The following is a 12020-nucleotide window of genomic DNA, read 5'->3' as shown; positions in this document are numbered from 1 at the left end:
TTAGCTCTTTGAGAAAATTAAGACAGTTGACTTAAAGTACTGTCTTATAAGTCCAATGTCTAGGCTTGTTCAGTTATGGTTTTTGTCCCCCCCTCCCCTTTATTCCAGGAAGGCCATACTCTCCTATTTCTTTGTTTGCTTTTAATTTTGTTTGCTGAAAAGTTGACATTTTGCATATTCTAATGTGTGAACTCCAGAAATCAGATTTTTCTCCTTTCTGCCTCCCACCGCCAAAGGTTTGCTGTTGTTGCTTGTTAGGGGCTACACCTATCCATTCACTTAATGACTTTTCCAAACTATTTTAACAAAAATTGTTTTCTTTGTTGTATGTAGCCACTCATTCTCTGTTCCATTATCTCAAGACTTAGCCAGTGACCTGACAGAGATTTCTTTAAATGCTTAAATTTAGCATCATTTTTCTTCATCAAGCACTTCACTGGTTGCTGTAAATTTTTCATAAGTTTCTAGATTTCTAAAAAGTTTATTCTGTTTTTGCCAACTTAATGAGTTTCAGTGGAGTGAGCTCCCTACTCTTTTCCATACTGTCACTTTTATTAAAGCATATTTTTAAATGTTTTACCCAAAAAATGACAAACTATTAAGATAGAATTCATGAATTACAAATGGAAATGACTATCATACTTGAATTTATAACTTATTTATGAACATATTCCCTAGAGGACCTAGATAATTGACAAGCTTTGTTAAATCTTTGAATTCTATAATGTAAATCAAGTTATTTTTCTATGCTTACCCTATTAACAGTAGCCATTATGTTTCTGAAGATCTTTTTAGTAGAATTTAAAAGTAGTAACATTTCTTGAGCAGGTGTATTTTAAAGAGATCTTATTCCAAGTATTGTTGTACATATTATCAGAATTCAAGGATACAGTATTACATAACATTTAAAAAATTATAATTATATAAAAATTGCAAAAAATTGCAAGAATATTTTAAAGGAGGTTACCATTTTCTATGCTTTTAATATAATGATGAATATAAAATTTTACCTGGTATGACCAAGACCAAATATCTTAAAATTGGGGGCTGTAAGTGATTGTAAACACCTAAATTCTACCCTAAAGAATCATACTGCATCCCAGATATCAGAAATCCACCTAAGGAATAATAATGTCACACTGCTAAGACTAATATACCAGATTTTTTTCCCTCTACACTTCATTTGACTTCAAATGAGAAATAAGCTCAAGAAGAGAACTCATTTTATAATAAATTTTTAACATCTTAATTCCATTTTAGTTTATACTGCTATTCAATTATTAATTAGAAAATTGCACATATATAGCAAACACAATTTTGTCCATTTACCAACATTCACATTACAAATTTAAAAAAAGAGAGACATGTTTGAATGTATTATACACAAAAAAATAAAAAGGCAATGCAAAAATAATTATATACATGTATAAAATGAGAATATTAGAATGGGTGTATTCTTGAATTTTATTCTGCACAGCTGGTTTGTCAATGCTCTTCCAAAATTCAGCTAATGAAAAATAAGCCATTTGTATTTGTTCTCAAAACACTGTTTGCTTGTTTTTTTCCCCTCCAAGAAAGCAAGCAAACAAATTAACTCAAGGAAAAAAAATCTAGATACTAACACATTTGTGTGTGTGTGTGTGTGTGTGTGTGTGTGTGTGTAATGAAAAGTCAATTTAAAAAATAAAAATATATCACCAAACCAGAACTGATATATGCCAGGGCTTTACAAAGTCCTGAAGCAAAGCAATCCTTTAAGAATCAAAGAAAATATTCCTGTCAGCCTGGAAGAGTAGAGTTACATAGAAAGTCCAAAATTAAATTGTTGGCAAAGTGAACCTAATAAAACTGAATAGGAATGTATGTGTAGGGACACTTGAGGGTGGCTTAACTGGTTAAGCCTCCAACTTCAGTTTAGGTCATAATGTCACAGTTTGTGGGTTTGAGTCATGCATCAGGTTCTCTGCTGTCAGCACGGGAGTCCACTTCAGATCCTCTGTCCCCCTTTCTCTTTGCCCCTCGCTGCTCCCATGTGCTCGCGCGCGCTCTCTCTCTCTCTCCCTCTCTCTTAAAAATAAATAAACATTAAGAAAAAAGGAATGTGTGTGTAGAATGAGAAGTTGGGCACATCAAGTGGGAGCAGGGTAGCAAATCAGTTGACTTAGTTAAAAGATGCAAATTTTAAAGCTTCTCTTTTGTGACTTCTATATTTTTCAACACTGGCCATGGATCAAAGCCACCTGTAGCACTTTGTAAAAATTCAGGTTTCTGGAATCCCCCTCTGAGAATTTTATTCATGGGTCTGTGTTATAATCCAGGCATAAGTATTTTAGGAAGCCCGTCAGGGAACTCTGATGAATACCCAGAGGTGCATATTGCTAATTCATCCTCTATATGTTTAATGAAAAAATATATATTTAATAGCTTTACTTTTATATATCTGTGCCCATTTTATTAGGCAAAATTCTAGTCTCTACTCTTTGAGACTCCATAATGGTAATATATGCATGAATTTAAATAAATTTATTTTGTGGGCTAAATTTTATTCAATGATCAAATAAAAACTAGGAACCGGTAGATATTTTATAGCCCTACAGAAGAGTAATTGCATCTCTTCAAGCCCTAAAATTCAGTAACTACTCAATGTAAACTACCAAGTTTGCCTTAACCTCAGAGTCTTTGCCTATAAAGTCAAATAAAACCTAATGTATATTTAATTCATTTCCTATTGTGTCTGACATGTAAGCAGAAATGTCTGTGTCCTGGGGTGCCCAGGTGGCTCAGTTGGTTGGGTGTCTGACTTCAGCTTAGCTCATGATCTCGTGGTTCTTGAGTTTGAGCCCAGCCTCAGGCTCTGTGCTGAGGGCTCAGAGCCTGGAGCCTGCTTTGGATTCTGTGTTTGTCTCTCTCTGTCTCTGTGTCTGTCTGTCTCTCTCTGTCTCAAAAATAAATAAACATTAAAAAAAACTAAAAAAACGAAATGTCTATGTCCCCTCTCATGGCCTGTTATGACCACTTAGTACAATGTCATCACAAGCACCAGGATTTTTGCTTCTTCTTATAACAAATAAGATTATAAATGTGATGGAAAAATTGAGTTTTGACTCTGTTAACAGCTTGAGTGTAGCCACTGTGGATATTATAGGGCGACCTTAATTCTAGGTCTGAAAGGATAGTAGGGTGATAGTGAAGCCAGTCTCTCTTAGTACATTGTGACTGTAAGTCTTAGGCTTTCCCACCCAAGAACAGATTTCCAAGGAGATGTTACAAGTATCTATCGCTCTTAGAAGACTGAACTTTTGTTCATGGAGTGGCAACTTCACAGATTTTAGCATCTGAATAAACTACATTTAAATTCTAGCCCCACTAGGTCCTAGCTGGGTAAGCATTTGGAGTATTCAATGGCAATATTTTGCATTTCTATAGCCACTGAGTGCCAAGGGCTATCAGGGTTCTCTTTACTTCTCAAGACACAGTCATTAATGCCTTCAAATCTAATGAGATTACAGAATCAATTCCAGAACACCCAGAACCAATTTTAAAAATTCACCCTAAAATTCTCTTTTTCTAGAACCACTCTTGGTACCAAAATCTGCATTAATCAGGATTCCAACAGACAAATCGTACTTGTAAGATAGATAGGTAGGTAGATAAATAGATGATGATAGATAGATAGATAGATAGATAGATAAATTAAGAAGGGGGAAGACAAAAAGATTTGTTTCAAAGAATTAGCTTACATAATTGTGGGGACTAGCAAGTCTAAATTAATTAATTAAATTAAATACAAAATAAATAATTTAATTTAAACCTGAGTACTACAGCCTAGTCATGTTGACATGTAAAACTAACCATAACAGAATCCTCTCCTTGGAAATGACAATAGCAACTTCTGGGTAAACCATAAATCAACCAGAATGTCTTCATGAAGCTCATATCTTCCTTACAACGTAATATTATGTAATTTGTTGCACATAATTATCATTCTGTTGAAATCATCTTTTATGTTACACTATGTGTAATTAATATTTGTATCTTTGTTTCCATAGTTATATTTTATAAAAAAAAAAAAAAACCTTGGGAAAATGTCATCAGCAGGTATATCGAAATTTCAATAAGGATAGGCACAGAGTGATAGTAATTTTTGTCACTTTCCAAAATACTCTTCAATGAAATTCTGATGTAAAATTATAGGAAAATATGCTTCTACAAGTTCTTACATTATGTTAAGATTCATCCTAAATGTAAGAAGTATATTCCATCTCTTTAGTGACACCTTGTGCCATGCTACAATTCTTCACATAATATTATAGGAAGAAGAATCCTACTTCTACATAATAATACACTAACTATAACATCCAGTAGTAATTTCATTTAAACATTTTCAAACATAGAGCATGGTCTTCAATTTCAATAAGCATGTATTAAAAAAAATGGTTAACTCTGTGAATGCAGATTTATTCTTTTTGATACCTACAGTATCACCAGATCCTGAGATATTATCTGGCATAAAGAAGATTCACAATTAATTTTTCAGTTTTTTAAATATAACAGCTCTATGAGAAATAATTCATACACCATAATATTCACCCTTTTAAAGATGATAATTCAGTGTTTTTGAGTATAATCACATAGTTGTGCAAATGTCACCACTAAATAATTTTAGAACATTTTTAATCACACCAAAAAGAAACCCCATATCCATTAACAATCCTTTCCCATTCCCTCATTTTTGTCTCTTACAAGACTCTGAGAGTCAGTAATCTACTTTCTGTCTCTATGGATTTGTGTACTCTGAACCTTTCATATAAATGGAATCATACAATATGTGGCTTTTTGTGACTAGCTTCTTTCACTTAGCGTAATACTACAAAGTTCATCCATATTGTGTTCCAATAATTCATTCATTTTTATTGCCCAATATATTCCAGTACAAGGATATATACCACGTGAGTTTATCCATTCATGAGTTGATAGATGTTACCAGTTTTTGGCTATTAGGAATAATGATGCTATGAATATTAATGTACAAATTTTTGTGGGTGAACATGTTTTCAGTTGTTTTGGGTTGATTCCTAGGAGTGGAATTTCTGGTCATATTGGTAAACCCTATGTTGAACATTTTGAGAAACTTCCAAACTGTTTTCCAAAATGGCTGTACCATTTACATTCCTTACTTATTTTGTTCATTGCTGTATCTCCAGCACTTAAGATTGCCTAGCAGGTCTCATACCTATATATATTGAATGAATGAATGAACATAGTTTTCCTACTTATTCACAAGTTCTCACTATAACAAATTAGTGCCAATCACTTATTTAAAAGAAGTTGTAAAGAGGCATTCCTAATCTCGTTATTAGTTAAGGCAGAAGGGAATCTCAGATAGTTACCTACAACTCAGGAGCACACTGTCTCAAGGATTAATCCTCCTGAACATTATTTTTCTCAAGAATATAGGAATTACAGGGCGCCTGGGTGGCGCAGTCGGTTAAGAATATAGGAATTACACATTCAAAGTAATTTATAGATATATAACATGATTTATTCATAATTAAAACAGCAAATCAGCTCAGTTGGTTGGTATATATGCCAATAAAACCAAGTTGATAAGTTTGAACCCCATAAACGGTGGTTTTCTATTTATTTAGGTACTGGCCACATATCGCATTCCTTTCCCTTGGCAACTTAACATTGCCAAAGAATAAGTTGAATGCAACTACATCAGCAGAAAACATTAGCTTTATTAAAAAGGTGCTTTCAGTTTGTTGACAGTTTTAAGAGACCTATCTGTAATCACACAAGAGTCAGGTGTAAGTATTCAATATTCAAGGGTAAAATATACCCTGTGTACTGTGGATACTTAAGTTAAAACAAATCAGAAGTATGTTCTTATTTTAAATTCCTAGTAAGTTCATTGTGTGCCCTCATTTTGCTATTAACTGTACAAGGAGTTATGCATGTAGATCCACGAAGCATAGACTCCTTAATTATTAGACACTGATGTGTTGCTGTATTTTGAACACCAGGCTGGCACTTGTTTCAATTTGAAACAATCAGCATACTTAAATATTAAAATCACTTAAATATAAAGTACAATTTATTTTCTTAAGTCATGTCAAGTAATGTACAAGCTCACATGGAGAAATAAGTTTCATTTAATATTTTCATGATGTTACTTTCATCTAATTTAAATATGATTAGGACATTTATCTAAATTTATCTTGAGGTAGTATAATGAATATAGTGAAATGCAGTTCAAAGCAAAGCATTTAAGGAAGATACGCATGGATGTTCTTATGATCAAGATGGAAAATGTGAACTCTATGAAAGTTTACGGGAGACTACAGGCTACCATTTATCGAATTCCTATAAAATATTCAGCATTGGGATCTCAGCTTTACAAGCATTATCTTATTTAATCTTTACACCACAAATAAAGTGTTCTAATCCTCAGTATATAGAGAATAATTCTGAGGTCTTAGAAGTGTTATTGCTTAAGAATGCTAAAGGAAGAAGCTGGGATTTAAGCCTATGATGTCTCCAGAGCCCAAACTCTTAACTACTAAACTATATACTTTCTTCCAAAAACTGTAATCTTAAGCCCCTTTGTACAAAACTTCAGATTTATCCTAAATAATAATATTATTGTTATATAAATCTTTTTTACATTACAATAGTAATATATAGTTGTTAAAAATTTACATAATACATATAAGCTAAAGAATGAAAATAAGGGGCACTCAGTTGGTTGAGCATTCAACTATTGATTTCACCTCAGTCACAATCTTGTGGTCATGAGATCGAGCCCCATGTCGGGCTCCATGCTAAGTGAGGAGCCTACTTAAGATTCATTCTCTCTCTCTCTCTCTCTCTCTCTCTCCCTCTCTCTCTCTCTCCTTCCCCCAGAGCCCCCTCTCTTTCAAAAAAAAATGCATGAAAATAATCCAATTGTATCTGTGTTCAAAGTCTAACTATAGAGAACAGAATCCTTTGTGCCAGTGTAAACCAAAAGAAATTTTACTCTTAAATGGATTACAGAATTATTGTAAAGTGTGCAGAAACAAATTCTAGGTTGTGCTTTCAGAAATGAATCCTACTGCCATACCATAGGTAACTATGGTCACTACTAATTCTTCAAGATTAGTAGTCATTATGCAAAATCATGATGTCCCTGCCAGGACTAGGTACTGCTCCACAATCTTGGTACCTGCTGTACTACACAACAGCAAAATAGATGTCCCAAGGAAAGCTTCTTAGCAATCACATTACAAGTAGCCCAACAGTGGGACCCTTGATGATGCTGCAGCAAAAAAATCAAATGCTTCTCTGACTCTACTTAGAAAATGCCAAGAGTAGTAGAACTATAACTTCTGCCTCACCTACAACTTTGAGATATCCTGCAATGACATGTTCTTCATGGACATTAATAAGATACAGAACCCAAGCTACATTGCAGTTTAAGAAATGGAATTTCTAACTTTCTTGTCTTTACAAAGAAAGCCTCTGAGGTTTGGAAGGTTGGAAGAGATGTTGGGTGCCAGCCATCATAACCACTAAGCCTAACACTGGATGTAACCACTGTGAGCATTTTATTACTTTTTCTTACTACTTATAAATCAATAAATTTGTACCTACTTCTCTATAATCTGATTTTTTTAATATTTTTTATTTTATTTTATTTTATTTTTTTTAATATATGAAATTTATTGTCAAATTGGTTGCCATACAACACCTAGTGCTCATCCCAAAAGGTGCCCTCCTCAATACCCATCACCCACCCGCCCCTCCCTCCCACCCCCCATCAACCCTCAGTTTGTTCTCAGTTTTTAACAGTCTCTTATGCTTTGGCTCTCTCCCACTCTAACCTCTCTTTTTTTTTTTTTTCCTTCCCCTCCCCCATGGGTTCCTGTTAAGTTTCTCAGGATCCACATAAGAGTGAAACCATATGGTATCTGTCTTTCTCTGTATGGCTTATTTCACTTAGCATCACACTCTCCAGTTCCATCCACGTTGCTACAAAAGGCCATATTTCATTTTTTCTCATTGCCACGTAGTACTCCATTCTGTATATAAACCACAATTTCTTTATCCATTCATCAGTTGATGGACATTTAGGCTCTTTCCATAATTTGGTTATTGTTGAGAGTGCTGCTATAAACATTGGGGTACCAGTGCCCCTATGCATCAGTACTCCTGTATCCCTTGGATAAATTCCTAGCAGTGCTATTGCTGGGTCATAGGGTAGGTCTATTTTTAATTTTCTGAGGAACCTCCACACTGCTTTCCAGAACGGCTGCACCAATTTGCATTCCCACCAACAGTGCAAGAGGGTTCCCGTTTCTCCACATCCTCTCCAGCATCTATAGTCTCCTGATTTGTTCATTTTAATCTGATTTTTTTTAATTGAATACCTGAATGGTGTTCAATTTTATGGATATACACAGTTAATCTAATAAAAGCTCCATTTTGAAAATGTAGATTGTTATAACAATGTAGTGTGTTTTAATATTACAATGTTACAGTGTTTCAGTAAGTATTTTTGTGGCTACCAGCGCCTGAGTGGCTTAGTTGGTTAAGAATCTGACTCTTGATTTTGCCTCAGGTCACGATCTCATGGTTGGTGAGATTGAGCCCCGCATCAGGCTCTGAACTGATGGCATGGAGCCTGTTTGGGATTCTCTTTCTCTCTCCTCTCTCTCTGCTTCTTCCCTCCACTTGTGCTTTCTCTCTCTGTCTCAAAATAAATAAATATTCAGAAATATTTTTGTGGCTGACTCAACACATTTATGATATCTTCCTTAAGATACGCTGTTAGAAAGGAATTTCTAAATAAAGTATACAAAACATTGTAATGCTGTTAAATGATTTAGAGAAATATGGTATCAATTTGTTTTCTTACCAGCAATGTACACAATTACCCAGTTTCCTCCAAAATCTTGCCTACACTGGACCTTATAATTTTTTATAAAGATTGTCATATTGTTAAGCTTTGCAGTTATTTGACTATTAATAAAGTTATTTTACATGTTAATTTGTCATATGTGTAGTTTTTTAAATTCATATTTCCTACTTCATTAAAATTAAACTTTTGTTTTAACTGATTTAAAGAGATCTTTTTCTATTGAGATGTCATTATTATGGTTATTAGCCTTTTTCTTGTATATATACCACACACAATTTCCTCAGTTCAATTTTTACGGTGTTTTCTCAGTATATTTTTGCCCTGTATGTTATGGTCTCAATTTTTATAGTTCAATTTTGAATTATAAAATTCTCTAACAGAAATTTTCATTTTTTATTGTTTTTTGAATTTTAAATATTTAAAATCAAATTAGGTCCATTGTGACAAATCAGCATTTTTACAAAATATAACAGCTTTGGTGAGATCTAATTCCCATACCAGAATAGTCATAAAGAATAGAATTCAGTGGGTTTTAGTGTATTCATAGAATCATGCAAACACTACCACTATATAATTTTTAAACAATTTCAAGTGAAAATGGAGAAATCCCGTCTCTGTTAGCAGCCACTCTCCATTCTCTAGTTGTCTCCACCCACCCACACCCTAGAAACCACTAATCTACTTTTTATTCTATGTATCTATATTCTAGACTTTCGTGTGAGTGGTTATCATATATGTTCTCTTTCATGACAGGGTTCTTTAACACAATCTTTTTAGGGTTCATACATGCTATAGAATGTATCAATAATGCATTCCTTTCTACTGCCAAATAATATTCCACTGTATAGATATACCGCCTTTATCAATTAATGGACATTACCATTTTCTGGCTGCTAGAAATAATGCTGCTTAAACAGCAGAGTACAAGTTTTTGTGTGAACATTTGTTTTTAATTCTCTTGAGTAGATACTGAATAGTGAATTAGTAGATACCTAATAGGAAGTTCCAAACTGTTTTCCCAAGTGACTGCACACATTATATTCCTACCAGAAATGTTTGAGAGTTCTTATTACTCCATTCTCTCCAATGCACGTTTGTCTTTTTGGTAATAATTATCTTACTTAATTTGAAGTGGTATATTATTGTGCTTTTAATTTTCATTTCCCTAATGGCTAATGATGTTGTGCATCTTTTCATAGGCTTATTGACAATTTGTATATCTTCTCTGGAGAAATATCTATTCAAATCCTTTGCCTATTTTTTAATTGGGTTCTCTTTTTATTGTTGACTTGTAAGAGTTCTTTATATTCTCTGGATAAAAATCCCTTTACATACGTTGTACAATATTTTCAAACATGTTGGCTGCCTTTCACTCTCTTGATAATTTCCTTTGAAGCACAAGTTTTAATTTTCATTAAGTTCACTTTACCTATTTTTTTTCATTTGTTGATTGAGCTTTTGGTGTCATTTAAAAAAAAAATCAGGGGCGCCTGGGTGGCGCAGTCGGTTAAGCGTCCGACTTCAGCCAGGTCACGATCTCACGGTCCGTGAGTTCGAGCCCCGCGTCGGGCTCTGGGCTGATGGCTCAGAGCCTGGAGCCTGTTTCCGATGCTGTGTCTCCCTCTCTCTCTGCCCCTCCCCCGTTCATGCTCTGTATCTCTCTGTCCCAAAAATAAATAAACGTTGGAAAAAAAAAATTTAAAAAAAAAAATAAAAAAAAAATAAAAAAAAATTAAAAAAAAATCATTGTCAGGGCACTTGGGTGGCTCAATTGGTTAAGCATCCAACTTCAGCTCAGGTCATGATCTCATGGTTTGTGGGTTCAAGCCTCGCATTGGGTTCTGTGTTGACAGCTCAGAGCCTGGAGCCTGCTTCAGATTCTGTGTCTCCCTCTCTCTCTGCCTCTACCCGGCTCACACTCAGTCTCTCTTTCTCTCTCTCTCTCTCACTCTCTCAAAAAAAAAAAAAAAAATCATTGTCTAACCTAAGGACACAAAAATTTACTCCTACATTTTCTTCTAAAAAGAATATATATTTAGGCCTATGATCCACTATGAGTTAATTATTGTGTATGATGTGTGAAAGAGGTCCAACTTCATTCTTTCATATGTGGATACCACTTATCCCAGCCCATTTATGGAAAAGACTATTCTTTCCTTTTTGGGGCTTTCAGTTCTATTCCATTAATCTATACAAGCATCTCATTGTCTGAATTGCTATAGAGCTTTTAGTTAATTTTGAAAATTGGAAGTGTGGGTCCCCTAATTTTCTTCTTTTTCAAGATTCTTGTGGTTATTCTGAGTGTATTACATTTCCATATAAATTTGAAGATCATTCCATCAATTTTGCAAAAAAAGCAGCTGCGATTTTTATACGGATAACATTAAATCTGTAGGTCAAATCTTGTGACTCATAAACACAGGATATTTTTCATTTATTAAAGTCTTTAAATTCTTGAATAGCAATGTTTTGTAATTTTCAGGGGTCAAGTCTTATACTTCTTTTGTTAACTTTATTCTTAAATATTTTATTTTCTTGATGCTATTATAAATGAAACTGTTTACTTAGAGTGTTCTTTGCTAGTGGATAGCAACACAATCTTTTAAAATATTGGTCTTGTATCCTGCAACTGTGAAGAATTCATTTATTAGCTGTGATAGTTTTGATATGGGTTCCTTAGGATTTTCTGTATTTAAGATCATGCCCTCTGCAAATAGATATGGTTTTATTTCTCCCTTTTCAATCTGGATGCCTTTTACTTCATTTTCTTGCCTAATTTCCCTGGCTAGAACCTCTAGTACAATATTGAATAACATATGTCAAGAGTGGATATCCTTATCATTTCCTGATCTCAGGAGGAAAGCATTCAGACTTTCACCCTTAGCTGGGGTTTTTCATAGAGCTTTTTATCACCTTCTGGCAGTCCTCTTCTATCCCTAGTTTGTTGAATGTTTTTATCATGGAAGAATCTTGGATCTAATGTTTTTAAGTCGACATTAAACAGCCGGCATTCAACATTGATAAATAAAACATTTAAGCAAATTACACAACTACAATTTAGGTTTAAAAAATGGCATTATCCTAAGGTTTTCTGGTTTTCCTGGTAGCATGTGAATTG

The sequence above is a fragment of the Lynx rufus genome, unplaced genomic scaffold (genome assembly GCF_022079265.1).
Source record: "Lynx rufus isolate CCGP_SWC_20201006 ecotype Redwood Valley unplaced genomic scaffold, mLynRuf1.p SCAF_7, whole genome shotgun sequence".
In the NCBI taxonomy this organism is placed as follows: domain Eukaryota; kingdom Metazoa; phylum Chordata; class Mammalia; order Carnivora; family Felidae; genus Lynx; species Lynx rufus.
Note: the sequence above shows the minus strand (reverse complement) of the source record.